Source organism: Elephas maximus, chromosome X, assembly GCF_024166365.1.
Source record: "Elephas maximus indicus isolate mEleMax1 chromosome X, mEleMax1 primary haplotype, whole genome shotgun sequence".
In the NCBI taxonomy this organism is placed as follows: Eukaryota; Metazoa; Chordata; class Mammalia; order Proboscidea; family Elephantidae; genus Elephas; species Elephas maximus.
This window is the reverse complement of record NC_064846.1, coordinates 97038518-97058328: the sequence shown is the minus strand read 5'-3', so window position 1 is coordinate 97058328 and position 19811 is coordinate 97038518. Positions and strand designations below refer to the sequence as shown.

General features: G+C 39.0%; 1 protein-coding gene and 1 long non-coding RNA gene across 4 annotated transcripts in view; both read right to left on the bottom strand.

The window, feature by feature from the left end:
• The window catches only part of HDAC8 (histone deacetylase 8), a 307774-nt gene that overhangs the window by 75023 nt on the left and 212940 nt on the right, over positions 1-19811 (bottom strand). The gene's annotated exons all lie outside the window — the stretch shown is intronic.
• The window catches only part of LOC126069699 (uncharacterized), a 34259-nt gene continuing 30511 nt past the window's right edge, over positions 16064-19811 (bottom strand). The window contains exon 2 of the long non-coding RNA XR_007516013.1: positions 16064-16748. This is a non-coding gene — a long non-coding RNA (uncharacterized LOC126069699). The remainder of the gene's footprint in view (positions 16749-19811) is intronic.

Sequence of the window (19811 nt, the reverse complement as noted above, 5' to 3'; positions counted from 1 at the left end):
AAACATTATTAAGATTTTTAAAATATCAAAGAACCAAAAAAGAAAAAAAAAAAAAAAGAAAAATCCAAACTTTGGCTTTTAATCACAGCCATTTTCAAAATCCTACTCTCTTTTCTCTGGGTGTGGGGGAGTAAAACCCTTTTACTGTTCTAAAAAGAGATGTGTAGAATGAATCTCATTTTGCAGTTTTGTAGTTTAAAAGGTCTACGTTCATGGAAACTACACCTATCTTGTAGACCTTCAGGATATAATCACCAAAGACTTTTTTTTTTTTTTTTTTTTGCCAACACAGGCACGCAATGGTCAATTACCCCAACATCAGGCAGTTAGGCAGACAGACACCAGCTAGGCAGACACCAGATTCCCTGAGCATTCTAGTTAAGAGCAATTGAGATTATCTTTCCCTAATTGTGTTTTGTGACTCATTGATTACTTAGGGAGTTCTAATTCAGTGTTAGGAGTTTAATAAATTAGAAGTACAAAGCTAAAATCTGTTGACTTAGCTGAAACAAAGAATAGTCTTGCTTTTCGAATCACTGCTAGTGCTATTTAAACAGTAAAAGAACCAAGAACCCAGAGATAAGCAAAGCTCCTCAGCATGATATTCTTCTACCTCCGTTAGCCTGGGGAGGGATGACAGAGAAGGACAATGCCAACGCAAACGAGTCGTACAAGGAAGAAAGAAAAGGAAGGCCAGAACAGTGAGTGAGAAGTTTTCTTCACTTAGACCACCACATTAAAACCAGATGTGTCTGAAGTGTTGGATGAGAAAGACTCACGTTACTGATAGCGTGAACAAACCCTTTGTGCTTTCCTCCCAATACAGTATTGTCACAGGGTGCTAGAGATGTCATTTTATTTCATTTCACATGTAGCACATTCTCAACGAGTTAAACCGTTTCTAATCTTGTGTAATTAGATAGGTCTCACTATATCCCTGAGTTGAAGGATTTTATGGGCTGCCTGGTTCTGTCTCCCTTTTGTGACAGCTTCTTTGGGGCTGGAAACTAACATTTGTTAACATTTCTTCCTTTTTGGCACCTGTCACCTAGATAGGGTCTGGGAAAAGGAGAATGGGGAGAAAAGAAATGCAATGTTCCTTTCTCCCTTATCCTGGTATTAGAGCCATCTACATTTCTTCGTAGGGATTACTTTGTTACGGAAGTGCTGTTAAGTACACACTCAAAGTAAACAATGGGCAGATGGATGAATGGAATGGTAAAGTTCTTGTTTTTGTCTTTAATTCTGTCACAAGTTTCAAGTTCTTTTGTTTTCTAAATGTAGAGCCCGAGTGAGTGCTAGCCAGAAACGGAAGCCCTTTAACGCAGCCCAAGGCTGCCCCAGGTGGACGCGGGCTTGGCTCTATGATCTCATCATTGAGTCCCTCTGGGCAGAGCCTCATCACTGTATACAGGGACTATGTCATGACTGCCTTTGTCTTACTTCAGGGCAGAGTTGTGAGGGATCATCAGATATTTGACATCAGAGTCAAAGGCTATATAAACACAGGGGCTTCTACCTCAGCGCAGAAATAATAACAGCATTTTGAAAATGAGAGTTTTTCTTTCGAAAAGCTTTAAAGCTAACCTCTCCACCAAGAGCTTTCTTAGGGTCATTTCTTGACCATTCTATGACATCTCTGTGAGGTCAATGAGTGGCAAATGCTCTCCATGTGTAGACAGAGAAATCCAGAATTAAGGCCAATTTATGCTTTTATGCCTTGGGACTTGTGCATGATTGATTATATGCAGGACCTGACCTCTCACCACAAGATTCTGTGGTTTTTGTCCAGTAATAAGAAAAGACAACTGATGGAGTGCAGTATACAACAGAAATGGGTGAGTGACAGGGCCACCTGATATCCACTAGTACTTTACAGTTTACAAATAGCTTTCAGAGTCACCCTTTCAGGGACAGGCAGTGTACACTCCTATTTCACCAAAGCAACTGGCCTGCGGAAATAAGAGCCAGGGTGCTGGCACAGTCATGGAGGCCCTGAATTTCTCACGCTGGGGGTGGGGCAGCGTGTGGCTAAGCACTTCGCCTTCCAGGAATAGTAGGGCTCTGAAACTCCTCTGCAGACTGAATGGAACAGAGCTTAAGCCCAGGGTTCTCTTTGCATTCCATGTAGCAGTTTGTTCATGCTTTCACTACAGATCAGGCTCAAGAATTCCTCTGCCAGCTGAGAATCTGAATGTTGCTTTGGCTCTAAGACAGTATCTTATTTATTCACATAAATCCCCCTTCTCTTCTTGTCCCTGATGATTTTCACCCTAAAATGAACAGGGGGGCAAATTATGCGAGCATTTAGGTACTGGACTGCAGCCACCCTTGGCAATCTTTTGTTAATCTTTGAGATTCTCACCAGCACTGACTGAAGAACAGTGACTCACCCAGAGTCTCTTTTTTCCTTTAGAAAAGCAGTCCCTCCAAAGTGCTGCTAAGAAAAATAAAACAACAACAACAACTATAGTTCAAGGGGAAAAAAAGTGCTAAGAGCGGGAAAAAAAGCTTGTCTTAAACAAGGCTAGGAGATTTAGAAGACGGACAGGGTGATTATTTGCAAGTGCTAAAAAAGTGCTTCATACCTTTTGGATTTCCTTTCAAGTTCTAAACTGAAGATTTAAATATCTTTTGTCCAGGGGAAGTTACAATATGAAGAAGTTGGATTACCTTAGCCCCAGCTCACCGCTTGAAACCCTGAGCATTTCTACAGCTCAGACCCCTAGCCAGAGAGGTGGAAGGGAGATAAAAATTGGGAAGGAAAAAAAGTGAGAAGCAGCTGGCGCAAATGCTCTCTAGCCCTTCCTTCATTCTAGTCAGTTGTATAGACAGCTGTACCTTTTATTTAACTTAGTCCATCCCCCAAATGACAAAACTCATTTCGCTCACAGGAGTCTCTTCTGGTAGCTAATAGTAGGTGTTATAAAGGAAAAAAGTGTAGAAGTAAGGGAGTTATGTGGAGAAAATTTTTACTAAGAAAGCTCCCCCTCTCACACCAAAAAAGTGTGCATGGGGAAGGGCACATAAGGAGGGCTGTGTACAAAGAGATAGGAATCATTGCAACCAAGGGCAATCTGGAGGTGGGAGGACAGGCTGCACAGGCTTGAAGGACATTTTTTCTTATACTTCCATTTATATTTTAAGGCTAGTTGTGTAAATGGAAGTTTCTTACTTAAGAACAGCCATTTGTAGATGCACGTGGGTTTGTTTTTCCACACTTCCAGAGAGCCAACTCAGCAGTACTATCAACAGCTTGATCAATAGAGAGGAGCTTAATTATTTGCCAACCTGGAGTCTAGGAGTGTAAATATGCAAACTGTTTTTCCCTCAAGTGGAATTAGAATAGGAATCCTCGGCATTCAGGCTGGAAGCCACTTTGAAGTGCATTCTAGTTAAACTCTGAAGAGAACCAAGGAGGAATTTGAGCCCGGAGAAGGGAAATAAATTGCTCAGGGTCATATGAGCAAGTGGGAGACGCCATTAGAAAGAAACTCGTTCTCTCTTCTATTTGTCCAGTGTTTTCTGTCTACCCTCCAAGCCCCCACCCCACCTTCAGATACCCCAAATGTACCCACTGTGGCCGAGTCTATACATTCTTGTCCTGGCTTATTTCAATTGCTATCCCATGACAACGCTGGCAGGCTCAGTGATTGAGCACACCCTTGATAATATGAGAGGGAGCGCTTATTCTGGTACTCCTGACCTAGCTGGGGAAGAGCCACACTGCCATTTGTAGTCTACCATTGGCTCCATGGCCCTCAGGATGGATAAACCAGGGAGAACTGTGCCTTCAAAGGCAACACTACTGCTGCTGTGAAGGGATGCAGCTTCTTCACCTCTTCTGCAGGTCGTAGCCTGAAAGTCTCTGGAGAGAATTTTCTCTGTTCCTCATTAAAAAAAAAAAAAAGATGTAATTGGTACATACAGAATTCTTAATATATGTGAGTTATATTTTGTATGTAACTTATACATCCCAAATACTTCATATGTAAGCTATGAAGCATAATACTAAAACAAATACCTGAGAACCCACCATCCACCTTAAGAAATAGAACATTACCAGAACCATTGAAGCTTTCTGCATGCTTCTCGCTACCCCACCACTCTGCCTTTCTCCCAGAGGTAACCACTATCATGCACTTAAAAAAAAAAATCATTACCTTGTGGCAGTCATCGCTTAGGAAGCACTGAATTTCTGTTTCTGGTGATGGAAAATTTGGCAAAGGATATTGGTGATGGTTGCACACGATTCACTAAATTGTACACGTGAAAGATGTTGAATTGGCAAATGTTGTGCTATATATAAGGCCCCTGGGTGGCGCAAACGGTTTGCTCTCGGTTAATAACCAAAACGCTGGCAGTTCGAATCCACCCAATGGTGCTGTTGTTGAAAACCCTCTAGAGAGCCGTTCTACTGTGAAACACATGGAGTCACCATGAGTCAGAATCAACTCGACAGGAATGTTTTTTTTTTTTTTTTGGAGTTATACGTATTTTTACAATAATAATAATAAAAAAATCATTCCCTTGCATTTCTTTACAGTCTTACCACATATATGAGTACCTCTAAACAATATACTTTTTAGTTTTGGTTTTGAACTATAAAAATTGGTGTCATATTAAATTTTTCTGCAGTTCGTTTTTACTCAAATTATCTATCTTAGAATTTTCTCATTGTTGCCTACAGGTGTGGTTCATTCATTCTCATTGCTCCTTCGTATTTCATTGTGTAAGTATACCACAATATATCCCTACTACTATTGATGAACTTCTGTTGTTTCCAGTTTTTTTTCCTATTCTGAACAGTGTTGTTATAAACTTTCTTTATGGTATACTTGTGCAAATTTTCTCTAAGGTCTCTTTCTGAAAGTGGAATCAATGAGTTGTCAAGTAGACATATGTTCAAATTTATTAGCTAATGCCAGATTGATTCCAAAATTGGTTGTACCAATATACACTCCCACCAGAAGTGTAAGTGTCCTACATCCTCATTAGCTGTTCATAGCAATCCTCTGGGACAGAGTAAAAACTGCCCCATAGGGCATCCAAGGCTGCAATCTTTGTAGAAGCAGACTGCCACATCTTACAAGGTGGCTGGTGGATTTGAACAGCCAACTTTTCAGTTAGCAGCCGAGTACTTAACTACTGTGCCACCAGGGTTCTTTCACTAATACTTACAAAAAAAATACTTAGTGTTGTTTAAATTACTTTTCCAATCTGGTGGATGTAAAATGGAATCTCATTTTTGTTTTCCCTACTCATTGTGGTTTTAATTTGCATTTCCCTGCTTCCTAATGAGGCTGAGCATCTTTTCATATTTTTTTTTATTGGTTATTCACATTTCCTCTTCTGTGAAATGCTTATTTCATATCTGTTATGGGTTGATTTGTGTCCCACCCCCAGAAATGTTCAAGCCCTAACCCCTGATACTTGTGATCTCACTTGGAAATAGTGTCTGCAGTTGTAATTAGTTAACATGAGGTCATACTGGAGTAAGGTGAGCTCTAATCCAATATAACTGCTATCTTTATAAGAGAAGAGATATAGAGACACACACGGAGAACACCATGTGATGATGGAGGGAGAAGTCCATCGATAAACCAAGAAATACCAAGGAGTGCTGGCCACCACCGGAAGCTAGGAAGAGGCAAGGAAGGATTCCACCCAGTCTCAGAGGGAGCATGGCCTTGCTGACACTTTGACTTCAGAGCTGTGAGAGAATAGATTTCTATTGTTATAAGCCACCCAGTTTGTGATACTTTCTTAACGGCAGTCTTAGGAAATGAATGCAATTTCTTCTGCCCATTTTTCTTCTGGATTGTCTGGTTTTTTTTTTCTGTACATGTATATAGAAGTTTGTGTAGTTTGCATACTAATACATTGTCAATTATATGTGTGCCAAATATGTTCTTCCATTTTGTAGCTTTTCTTTTCACTTTATGGCATTTTTTGGTAAACAGAGGCACTTCATTTTAATGTAACTGAATTTATTAATTTTTCCTTTACAGTTGGTGCTTTTCGTGTTTCTTTAAAGAAATTTTCCCTTATTCAAAGACCTTTTATTTCAAAGACCACAGAAAAATTCTCCTGTATTGGTGCTGCTTTAGGGGGGTGGGGGCGGTGGTTACTGGCATTTGGGGCAGGACAATTACTCTTTATGTGGGGCAGGCTTTCACACTGTAGGACACTTAGCATGCCTGGATTCTGAATACTAAATGCTTTTAGCAATCCTCTTGTCATTGTAACAATGCAAAACACCTCTATACATTTCCAAATGTTCCCGGGTTGGAGGTACTGCCAGTTGAGAACCACTGAACTATACTCAAACCTAAAAAGCTTCAAGCATTCAATACACCCAGAATTTGTGTTTGGTGTGAGGTAAGAATCTAATTTTATTTTTTCTTTATGGATAATCAAGTTTGCCAACATCGTTTATTAAAGAGTTCATTTGCAATAATAGCTGTCATACATCAAATTTCAGTATAGGTGTAGGTCTGTTTTTGGGTTCTTATTCTGTTCCACGGAAACCCAGGTGGCATAGTGGTTAAGTGCTATGGCTGCTAACCGAAAGGTTCAAACCTACCAGGTGCTCCTTGGAAACTCTATGGGGCAGTTCTCCTCAGTCCTATAAGGTCGCTATAGGGTCGCTATGAGTCAGAATGGACTCCACGGCAACTGGTTTGGTCGGGTTTATTCTCTTCCCTTATGGGGTTGCTATGAGTTGGAATTGACTTGACGGCGGTGGGTTTTTGGGTTTCGTATTCTGTTCCGTTGGCGTATGTGTCAACTACTGCACCAATATTACACTGTTCTAAACAGTAAGTTTTTTCAACAAAATTTTAGTTATTTTGTTGTTGCTATGGAGAATATACACAGCAAAAATATGCCTACTCAGTTCATTCTGCAAGCTGTGTAGCCATTCTCATTCTCCTTTTCTGAGTTGTTCCTCGCCCATTAATACAAATTAGCTGCCCCCTAGGGGGCAGCTAATCATTTGAGTTGCTATTGTCAATGTGATTGCATATAGATAGCTCTTAAGAGCACAATGCTCAAGGCGGACATTCTTTACTGGTTGTTAAACTATTGTTTGGTTTTAAGAAGACTTCAGGGGATAGTTTTGTTTTAAGGTTTAAAGATTATTTCAGGGCAATAGTTTCAGGAGTTCATCCAGCCCCCATGGCTCTAGAATTCTGGAGTCCATGAGAATTTGAAATTATGCTCTTCATTTTTCCCCTTTTGATCAGGATTATCCTATGGAATCTTTGATCAACATGTTCAGTTATGGTAGCCAGGCACCATCCAGTTCTGGTCTCATGGCAAAGGAGGCAGTTGTTCATGGAGGCAATTAGCCACACATTCCATATTCTCCTATTCTTGACTCTCCTTCTTCTCTTGTTCCAGGGGATTAGGGATCAATTATTGTGCCTTGGACAGTCGCTTGCAAGCTTTTAAGCCCCCAGGCACTATGTATCGAACTAGGAGGTAGAACAGAGGCACTAAACATGTTACTAGGCCAATTAACTGGGATGTCTCATGAAACCATGACCCTAAACTTCTAAACCAAGAAACCAGATTCCATGAGGTTTTTGGTTGTGCATAATCACCCTCAGCAGCTACTCCTTTTTTTTTTTTCTTTTGGTCATTGTTGTAAATATAGGCAGTCCCTGGATTATGAATGTGTTCTATTCCTAAATCTGACTTTAAGTTAAATTTGTACATAAGTTGGAACAGTTAGGTATGGTTCATATCTAACATCAGTCAAATATTTGTATCTTACTATTTATATAGTAATATAGTATATCTCTATGCATAAAAATCTTTAAAGAAACACTTCCAGATACACTAAAACATCTTTAACATAATAATACAGTAATGATAATAATAATAATATATTGATGCACATCACAAAGTGGTCATAAAGTAGCAACCATTTATTATTACAAACCATTGTATATACCTCAAATTTTTAATATAATAGGCTTGAAGTGGGTTGGTTTGTACTATGGGTTGTAGACGAGCTGGATATTTGTAACCCAGGGCTTGCCTGTATATCTATCACACAAATTTTGCCAATTCAACTTTATACGGGTGTACAACTTATTGACAGCAGTTACAATAACTGGCTGTGCAACCCTACCTTTAATCAAGGCACTATTTCCATTACCCTTAACCCTCCCTTTTCCCCTCTCTCCCACCCCTGGTAACTGATAATAAACTTTATTCTCTATACATTTTTCTTGTCTTTTATAGTGAGGTCATACAATATTTGTCCTTTTGCGATTGTCCTTTAATATTAGTGAGGTCATACAATATTGTCCTTTTGCTTACGTCACTCAACATAATGTCTTCAAGCTCCATCTATATTGTAGCATGTAGCAAGACTTCATTTCTTCTACTGACTGAGTAGTATTTCATTGTATGTATGTAGCACATTTTGTTTATCCATTCATCTGGTGATGAGCATTTAGGCTGTTTCCACCTTTTGGCTATTGTGAATAGTGCTGCAGTGGACACAGTATACAAGTCTCTGCTTTCAAGTCTTTTGGGTATATACCTAGGAGTGAAATTGCTGGATCATACAATAGTTCTAGTTTTGTTTTTTGAGGAACCACCACACTGTTTTCTACAATGACTGTAACATTTTCCATTCCTACCATCAATGGGTAAGGGTTCCAATTTCCCTCCACATCCTTGCCAACATTTGTTGTTTTCTGGTTTTCTTTTTTTAAATCTTAGCCATCCTAGTGGAATTGAAATGATATCTTCATTGTGGTTTTGTCGTAGAGGTTAAGTGCTATGTGGCTGCTAACCAAAGGCTCTGCAGCTCAAATCCGTCAGGCGCGCCCTGGAAACTCTAGGGGGCAGTTCTGCTCTGTGTTAGAGGGTCGCTATGAGTCGGAATCCACTTGACGGCACTGGGGTTTTTTTTTTTTTTAATGGCTAATGACTCTGAGCATCTTTTCATGTGTTTTTGGTGGCCATTTGAATGTCTTCTTTGGTGAAAAGTCCATTCAAGTCCTTTGCCTATTTTATTATCATAAGTTTTAATATCTGGTAGAATAAGTCCTTGTTTTCTTTAAGAAAACCATGACTTTTCTAGAACATTTGCACTCCCATATAAATTTTAGAATTGGCTTACCAAATTCCATGAAAAATCTTGTTGGGATTTTGATTGGAACTACACTGACTGCACAGATTCATTCAGGGAGAAAGGATATTTTTACAATATTGAGTCTCCTCTGTGAACAAGGTGTGGTATTCATTTCAATAAAGTTTTATAATTTCCTCCACAAAGCATCTCTAGCACATTTGTTAAATTTATTTTTAGATACCTTATATATATATTTTTATTGCTATAGTATCTTTTTAAAAATTGCATGTTTCATTCTTGTTGCTGGTATACAGAAATGAGATTTATCTCATACCATTCTCTCTTAAATGTAGTCCAATCAGACTTTTTCACCTAACTCTACCAAAACTGCCCTTGGCAAGGTCACCCATGACTGGACTATTACTAAGCCCAATGGTTAATTCTCAGTCCTCACCCTACATGATTTTTCAGCAGCATATGACACAGTTGATCACTCCCTTTTTCTCAAAATACTTTCTTCATTTGGCTTCCAAGAGAACACACTCTTTAGATTTTCCTCTTACTTCACTGATCATTCCCTCTCTGTCTTCTTTGCTGGTTCCTCCTCATTTCCCCTACATCTTATTGTTGGACTGTCCTAGGACCTCTTCTCTATCTATACACACTTCCTTGGTGATTTCATCCATTCTCATGACTTTAAATTCTATCCATATGCTAACAACTCCCAAATTTGTAATGCTAGTCCAACTCGCTGTCTAGAACTATCACTATCTCTCTCTTATACAATATATATGACACACACACACACACACACACACACACACACACACAAATATATATAGTGAAACCTGTGAGAGCAGGAACTCCCCAGGACTGCTTTGTTTTTCTGGGTCTCGCAAGTTTTCCACCTTTGACAGGGTGCAGTCACCACTTTTCTATTGTTCTCTATTTACCACATTTTTACACAAATAACTTGTGCCTCCTACATTTGTTTACCAATTGCTCCCTTCCCCCGTGAGGTATTTTCTTTTTTTTATTGTACTTTAGATGAAGGTTTACAGAACAAACTAGTTTCTCATTAAATAGTTAGTACACATATTATTTTATGACATTGGTTAACAACCCCACGACATGTCAACACTTTCTCTTCTCGACCTTGGGTTCCCCATTACCAGCTTTCCTGTCCCCCTCTTGCCTTCTAGTCCTTTCCTCTGGGCTGGTGTGCCCTTTTAGTAACGTTTTGTTTTATGGATCTGTCTAATCTTTGGCTGAAGGGTGAACCTCAGAAGTGACTTCCTTACTGAAGTAAAAGGGTATCCTGGGGCCATACTCTCAGAGTTTCCCCAGTCTCTGTCAGGCAAGTCTAGTCTTTTTTTGTGAGTTAGAATTTTGTTCTACATTTTTCTGCAGCTCTGTCCAGGACCCTCTTTTGTGATCCCTGTCAGAGAAGTCAGTGGTGATAGCCGGGCACCATCTTAGTTGTATTAGACTCAGACTGGTATAGGCCATGGTAGTTGTGGTCCATTAGTCCTTTGGAGTAATCTTTCCCTTGTGTCTTTAGTTTTCTTCATTTTCCCTGCTCCCGAAGGGGTGAGACCAGCGGAGTATCTTAGATGGTCTTTCGAAGGCTTTCAAGACCCCAGATGCTACTCACCAAAGCAGAGTGTAGAACATATTCTCTATAAACTATGTTATGCCAATCGAGGTACAAGGTCTCTGAGACCATGGTTCCCACAGCCTGGAGGTATTTTCTTAAGTGCGCTATGCTAATTTTTTTACAGCAGCATGTAAGAAAATTTGGCATAGCAGTGCTTACAAAAATACCTAACAGGGGGAGGGAGCGGTTGGCATACAAATGTAGAAGGTGCCCATTATTTGCATTAAAAATACGGTAATGGAAAATATTTGAGTTTTTCTTCTCTGACACATTCCCACCTTACACAGGTTCTGCCTTTCGCAGGTTTTACTGTATATACTTCTACCTACTTGACATCTCCAACTCCAGAAACTTCAACATGTCCGTATTGAAATCTTTTAACTTATAGTCCAAATCTGCGTTTTCCACAGTCTTCTCCATCTCAGCTGGGCTCTGTTGGTAGGTGCATATATAACTTTTATATCTTTCTGAGGGATTGACCCTTTTATTATCATGGACTATCCCTCTTTATCTATAGGTTTTTTTTTGGTTATAAAGTCTTTTTTAATATGGTGTTTTCTTACGATTATTTGCATTGTATATAATTTTTCATCATTTTATTTTCAGTCTGCTTATATTTTTGAATCTAAAGTGTGTCTCCTGTAGACAGCATATTGTTGATCTTATTTTTTATCCAATCTGACAATGTCTGCCTTTTGATTGAATTGTTTAATCCATTCACACTTAATATTATGATTTATATGTTTGGATTTACATTGCTATTTTGCATTTTGTTTTCCTTATATCTCATTTCTTTTTTGTTCCTTTATTAGCTCTTTTTGTATTAAGTGGCTGTTTTCTTGTGTAATATTTTAATTCTTTTCATGGTTTTTAAATTATTTATTTCTGAGTTATTTCCTTAGCATTTTCTCTACCTGTTGCCATTGAGTTGATTGCTTTCCATATACATATTAACTCATCAATATCTACTTCAGATTTATACTGACTTAGTTCCAGTGACATATGGACACTTTTAGTCTATACAGCTTCATTCCACCCCGCTTTTGGTATTATTATACATATTACAGCTATGTATGATACAGACCTAACAATACATTGTTATAATTGTTACTTTATATAATTTTATGTCTTTAAAAGCTGAGAGAAGAAAGGAGAGCAGGTTTACAGTGATTGTATTAATCTTCTTAGTTACCTTTCTGGTTCTTTTCATTTATTACTGTGGGTGTGAGTTACCATCTGGTGTCATTTCTTTACTCCAGTACAACTTTGTTCCCACCCCCTTCTTTGTGCCATTACTGTCAAATACATTACATTTTTATATACTGTAGTCTAGAAATACAATAATATTCTCATTGCTTTATGTCATTGCTTTTTAAATCAGCGAAGAGAGGAAAGGAGAAGAAATATACAATTCTACTGTCTTTTCCGATAGCCCACATAATTACCTTTACCAGCACTTTCTGTTTTTTCATGTGGATTTAAATTACTGTCTGGTGTCACTTGCTTTCAGCCTGAAGAACTTCATTATTTCTCTTTTAAGGCAGGTCTGCTAGCAATGAACTCTCAGTTTTTTCCCCCCAATCTGGAAATTTCTTTATTTCACCCTCATTTTTTTAACAATATTTTATTGTATGTTTGGTGAAAGTTCACACAGCAAATTAGGTCCCATTTGACAATTTCTATGCAAGTTCTTCTTTTATTAAGTTGCCTTTGGACCTTTGTCAATAATCAGTTGGCTCTTTTTGTGTGGGCCTATTTTTTTTTTTTTATTTATAGGGTTTTTTTTATATTTTTTATTTTTATATTCTTTTCCACTGATCTACATGTCTATCCTCCGCCAATTGCACTCCTTTATTTTTTTAAATAATACTTTATTGAGCTTTCAGTGAAAGCTTACACAGCAAATTAGGTTCCCATTTGACAATTCTATACAAATTGTTCAGTGACATTAGCTACATTTTTCGCAATGTGTCAGCATTCTCTTTAGTTGCATTCTGGTTGTTCCATGCCAGTACTCTAGTTTCCCCGCTCCCTTATCTTTTCATCTTTGTTTTTAGAGTAATTGTTGACCTTTAGTCTCATATACAGCACTGCACCACATGGAGCACTATACTCAGGGGTAATATCCTTTCTTTTGTGTGCCACTCTGTTGTTTTGCTAAAAGGTAACCTCAGGGGATAGTTTTGGTTTCGGGTTTAAAGAGTATCTCAGGGTGATAGTCTCAGGGAGTCCTCTAGTCTCAACTGGTCCAGTAAGTCTGAACTTTTTAAGAATTTGAGCTCTGTTCTGCATTTTTCTCCTGTTCTATCAGGGTCCATCTATTGTGGCCCTGATCAGAACAGTTGGCAGTGGTAGTGGGCACCATCTAGTTCTTCTGGTCTCAGGGTAAGATGAGGCTGTGGCTCATGTAGGCTATTATCCCTGTAGAATTTTTTCTGCTCTGAGACTTTGGTTTCCTTCTTTCTGTTTTGCTCCTAGAGATCAGTAATTGTATCATAGATGGCCGTTCAGAAGTTTTTAAGACCCCAGACGCTACTCACCTCACTAGGACGCAGAATGTGAACTTTGTGGTGCCAGTTGACTTACTTATCCCATGAGACTAAGGACCTAAGCCTTCAAACCCAGAAAACTAATCTTACAAGGTGTTTGGTTATGTCTGAGAAGTATCTAACTGAGTCCTTTATGAATGTACATGTGTGCACGCACATATCTGTATGTGCACATGCACATAGATACTTTTATCTGTGCACACATATGTACTCTCTGTACCTACCTGTACACATATATGCCTATATACCTACATATGTGACCACACACTCATTTTTTGGTTATTGTTGGTATTGTCGCCAAATTATATATGCTATATTCTTTAGCACAAACATCCTTGTTTTGTGCACTCCTTAATGGCATCGTTTACTTTGTTCAAACTGTGGTCATTGTGCTCATGTTCTGTGCTACTTTTTCCATTACCCAAAATGACAATTAGCTGCTCATGCTCAAGAAGAACCTGTGCATAGATGAAGCGGTAGTTCGAAGAGAACAAGGGGTACCGTGTGTTTTAAAGTCAGGAAAGGTGTGCGTCAGGGTTGTATCCTTTCATCGTACTTATTCAATCTGTATGCTGAGCAAATAATCCAAGAAGCTGGACCATATGAAGAAGAGCATGGCATCAGGATTGGGGGAAGGCTAATTAACAACCTACAATTCACAGGTGATACAACTTGCTGAAAGTAAAGATGACTCGAAGCACTTTACTGATGAAGATCAAAGACCACAGCCCTCAGTGCGGATTACACCTCAACATAAAGAGAACAAACATCCTCACAACTGGACCAATAAGCAACATCATAATAAATGGAGAAAAGATTGAAGTTGTCAAAGATTTCATTTTACCTGGATCCACAACCAATGCCCATGGAAGCAGCAGTCAAGAAATCAAACAATGTATTGCATTGGGCAAATCTGCTACAAAAGACCTCTCTAAAGTGCTAAAAAGCAAAGATGTTACCTTGAGGGCTGAGGCATTCCTGATCCAAGCCATAGTACTTTCAATCGCCTCACAGCGATTGCAAAAAGCTGGACAATGAGGAAGACCGAAGAAGAATTGATACACTTGAATTATGGCGTTGGTGAAGAATATCAAATATGCCGTGGACTGCCAGAAGAACAAACAGATCTGTCTTGGAAGAAGTACAGCCAGAATGTTCCTTAGAAGCAAGGATGGCGACACTGCGAGTTACATATTTTGGACGTGTTATCAGAAGGGACCAATCCCTGGAGGAGGACATCATGTTTGGTAAAGTAGAGGGCCAGCAAAAAAAGAGGAAGGCACTGGATGAGATGGGTTTACACAGCGGCTGTAACAACGGGCTCAAACATAACAATGATTCTGAGGAATGGGCAGGACCAGGCAGTGTTTCACTCTGTTGTACACAGGGCTGCTATGAGTTGGAACAGACTTGATGGCAATTAACAGCAAGAACAACACAATCTAGAGAGTGATTATCCCTCTCCCCACCCATTTTTGAAAGATATTTTAGCTCGATATATGATTCTTGGTTGACTTTTTTTTTTTTTTATGATCAGCATTTTGACTATGTCATCTTACTGCCTTCTGGGCCTCCATTGTTTTTGATGGGAAGTCAGTTGTTAGTCTTATCGGGGTTTCCTTAAATGTGATGAATCTTTTTTTCTCTTCTGATTGAAGATGTTCTATTTGTCTTTGCCTGTTAACATTTGACACAATGTCTCTGGGTATGAATCTCTTTGTGTTTATCCTACTTAGAGTTCATTGAACTTCTTGTATTTGTACAGTGATGATTTTCATGAAATTTGAGAGATTTCAGCAATTATTTCTTCAAATAGTTTTTCTATCTTTTTTTCACTCGCCTATCTTTCTGCTCTTCTCATTATGTGTGTGTTTGTGAGCTTAATGATGTTTCACATTTCTCTGAGGCTCTGTTAATCTTTCTTCATTCTTTTCTTCTCTGTCCTCTTCATACTGTATAGTCTCTATTGGCTTATCTTCAAGTTTGATGATTCTTTCTTCTTCCAGCTCACAAGTACTGTTGATTGTTGGCTAGTGAATTTTTCATTTTGGTTATTGTACTTTTCAACTTCATAATATCAATTTGATTATTTTATTTTTTTATAATTACCACCTCTTTTTTGAGTAATATTTTATTTTTGGTGGCGTAGTGGTTAAGTGCTACAGCTGCTAACCAAGAGGTCGGCAGTTCAAATCCACCAGGTGCTCCTGGGAAGCTCTATGGGGCAGTTCTACTCTGTCCTATAGGGTTGCTGTGAGTTGGCAATCAACTCGATGGTAGTGGGTTTGGGTTTTTTTTTTTTTTGTTTATTTTATTTCTGGTGAAACTATACACAGCAAAACCCATTCCCATTCAACAGGTTCTAGACATAATTATCAATGATATTGCTTACGTTCTTCACATTGTGTCAACATTCTCCTTATTTCTGTTTTAGGTGTTTAAAGAGTAACTCAGGGCAATAGCCTCGGGGACTCCTCCAGCCTCAGTGAGTCCAGTAAGTCTGGATTCTTTAAGAATTTGAAGGTCTGCTCCACATTTTTCTCCGTTTCTATCAGGATCCATCTACGGTGTTCCTGATTAGAATGTTTGGTTGTGGTAGCCAGGCACCTTCTAGTTTTTCTGGTTTCAAGATAGAGGAGACAGTGGTTTTTGGAGACAATCTTGTAGTCCGGTTTCTTCTCTGACTCTTGGGTTTTCTTCTTTCTCTATTGTTCCAGATGGATAGAGACCAATAGTTGTATCTTAGATGGCCACTTGTAAGCTTTTTTTTTTTTTTTTTTTTTTAATCCCTGCAGTTTTTATTAAAATGCATTGGAAATGTTTCTGCGGGTGTTACGGTATGATTTTTTTTTTTAGTTGAAATTTTTTTTTATTGACTTTTATTGAACTTCAAGTGAACGTTTACAAATCAAGTCAGACTGTCACATATAAGTTTATATACACCTTACTCCGTTCTCCCACTTGCTCTCCCCCTAATGAGTCAGCCCTTCCAGTCTCTCCTTTCGTGACAATTTTGCCAGCTTCCAACTCTCTCTATCCTCCCATCCCCCCTCCAGACAGGAGATGCCAACACAGTCTCAAGTGTCCACCGGATACAAATAGCTCACTCTTCATCAGCATCTCTCTCCTACCCATTGTCCAGTCCCTTTCATGTCTGATGAGTTGTCTTCGGAAATGGTTCCTGTCCTGGGCCAACAGAAGGTTTGGGGACCAGGACCGCCAGGATTCCTCTAGTCGCAGTCAGACCATTAAGTCTGGTCTTTTTGTGAGAATTCGGGGTCTGCATCCCACTGATCTCCTGCTCCCTCAGGGGTTCTCTGTTGTGCTCCTTGCCAGGGCAGTCATCGGTTGTAGCCGGGCACCAACTAGTTCTTCTGGTCTCAGGATGATGTAAGTCTCTAGTTCATGTGGCCCTTTCTGTCTCTTGGGCTCTTAGTTATCATGTGACCTTGGTGTTCTTCATTCTCCTTTGATCCAGGTGGGTTGAGACCAATTGATGCATCTTAGATGGCCGCTTGTTAGCATTTAAGACCCCAGACACCACATTTCAAAGTGGGATGCAGAATGTTTTCGTAATAGAATTATTTTGCCAATTGACTTAGAAGTCCCCTTAAGCCATAGTCCCCAAACACCCGCCCTTGCTCCGCTGACCTTTGAAGTATTCAGTTTATCCCGGAAACTTCTTTCCTTTTGGTCCAGTCCAGTCCAGTTGAGCTGACCTTCCATGTATTGAGTGTTGTCCTTCCCTTCACCTAAAGCAGTTCTTAGCTACTAATTCATCAGTAAAAAACCCTCTCCCACCCTCCCTCCCTCCCCGCCTCGTAACCACAGAAGTATGTGTTCTTCTCAGTTTATACTATTTCTCAAAATCTTACAATAGTGGTCTTATACAATATTTGTCCTTTTGCCTCTAATTTCACTCAGCATAATGCCTTCTAGGTTCCTCCATGTTATGAAATGTTTCACAGATTCATCACTGTTCTTTATCGATGCGTAGTATTCCATTGTGTGAATATACCACAATTTATTTACCCATTCATCCGTTGATGGACACCTTGGTTGCTTCCAGCTTTTTGCTATTGTAAACAGAGCTGCAATAAACATGGGTGTGCATATATCTGTTTGTGTGAAGGCTCTTGTTTCTCTAGGGTATATTCCGAGGAGTGGGATTTCTGGGTTGTACGGTAGTTCTATTTCTAACTTTTTAAGTTAACGCCAGATAGATTTCCAAAGTGGTTGTACCATTTTACATTCCCACCAGCAATGTATAAGAGTTCCAATCTCTCCGCAGCCTCTCCAACATTTATTATTTTGTGTTTTTTGGATTAATGCCAGCCTTGTTGGAGCGAGATGGAATCTCATCGTAGTTTTAATTTGCATTTCTCTAATGGCTAATGATCGAGAGCATTTTCTCATGTATCTGTTAGCTGCCTGAATATCTTCTTTAGTGAAGTGTGTGTTCATATCCTTTGCCCACTTCTTGATGGGGTTGTTTGTCTTTTTGTGGTTGAGTTTTGACAGAATCATATAGATTTTAGAGATCAGGCGCTGGTTGGAGATGTCATAGCTGAAAATTCTTTCCCAGTCTGTAGGTGGTCTTTTTACTCTTTTGGTGAAGTCTTTAGATGAGCATACGTGTTTGATTTTTAGGAGCTCCCAGTCATCTGGTTTCTCTTCGTCATTTTTGGTAATGTTTTGTATTCTGTTTATGCCTTGTGTTAGGGCTCCTAAGGTTGTCCCTATTTTTTCTTCCATGATCTTTATGGTTTTAGTCTTTATGTTTAGGTCTTTGATCCACTTGGAGTTAGTTTTTGTGCATGGTGTGAGGTATGGGTCCTGTTTCATTCTTTTGCAAATGGATATCCAGTTATGCCAGCACCATTTGTTAAAAAGACTATTATTTCCCCAATTGACTGACACTGGTCCTTTGTCAAATATCAGCTGCTCATACGTGGATGGATTTATATCTGGATTCTCAATTCTGTTCCATTGGTCTATGTGCCTGTTGTTGTACCAGTACCAGGCTGTTTTGACTACTGTAGCTATATAATAGGTTCTGAAATCAGGTAGGGTGAGGCCTCCCACTTTCTTTTTCTTTTTCAGTATTGTTTTGCTTATCCGGGGGTTCTTTCCTTTCCATATGAAATTAGTGATTTGTTTCTCTATCCCCTTAAAGTATGACATTGGTATTTGGATTGGAAGTGCGTTATATGTATAAATGGCTTTTGGTAGAATAGACATTTTTACTATGTTAAGTCTTCCTATCCATGAGCAGGGTATGTTTTTCCACTTAAGTATGTCCTTTTGAATTTCTTGTAGCCGAGTTTTATAGTTTTCTTTGTATAGGTCTTTTACATCCTTGGTAAGATTTATTCCTAAGTATTTTATCTTCTTGGGGGCTACTGTGAATGGTATTGATTTGGTGATTTCCTCTTCGATGTTCTTTTTGTTGATGTAGAGGAATCCACGTAATTTTTGTATGTTTATCTTATAACCTGAGACTCTGCCAAACCCTTCTATTAGTTTCAGTAGTTTTCTGGAGGATTCCTTAGGGTTTTCTGTGTATAAGATCATGTCATCTGCAAATAGAGATAATTTTACTTCCTCCTTGCCAATCCGGATGCCCTTTATTTCTTTGTCTAACCTAATTGCTCTGGCTAGGACTTCTAGCACAATGTTGAATAAGAGCAGCACTTGTCAGCTTTTAAGACCCCAGATGCTATTACTCCTCACACTGGGAAGTAGAACATAAACCTTAAGAACTATATGCCAATCAACTGGATTGTACCGTAAGATCATGACCCTAAGTCTTCATACCAAATAATTGCCACCTCTTTATTGATAATATCTATTTGATGAGATATTGTCATCATACTGTCCTTTTCTCCTTTAAGTGTGGTTTTCTTTAGTTCTTTGAACATATTTATAATAACTGCTTTGAAATATTTGCTAACTCCACCATCGGGACCACTTAAAAGATAGTTTCTGTTGCCTGTTTGGTTTTCCTGTATATGGGTCACGCTTTTCTGTTTCTTTGCATGTTTCATAATTTTTTGTGAAATCTAGACATTTTAGGTAATAACCAAACCAAAAAACCAAACCCCATTGCCATCGAGTCAATTTCAACTCATAGTGACCACTCTGGATACTGATTCCCTCCACCCCCCCCCCAGGAGTGGTTGTTGTTGTTTGCTTGTTTGTTTATTTTAGTGACTTGATTGAACTTACTCCATGAAGTTCCTGCTTGCCTTGTTTTTATCTTTTAGCCTGGCTACCCCAGAGTTATTCCTGGATGTGCATAAACCACTTATTGGTCAAAGTTGTGCTTGAGCCTCTTTAACCAGTTAGACTTTTACCCTTTACTGTTGGATGTTTTTGTAGTTTGGAGGATGATATTACAGTTATGGGAGTTTATATTTTATGCCCCCATTCGGCCAGGGAATAGTAGCTTGGAGATTCCATTTCTGATGACTTCTGAGAGGGTGCAGCCTTGGGCATGTACACGGTCTTC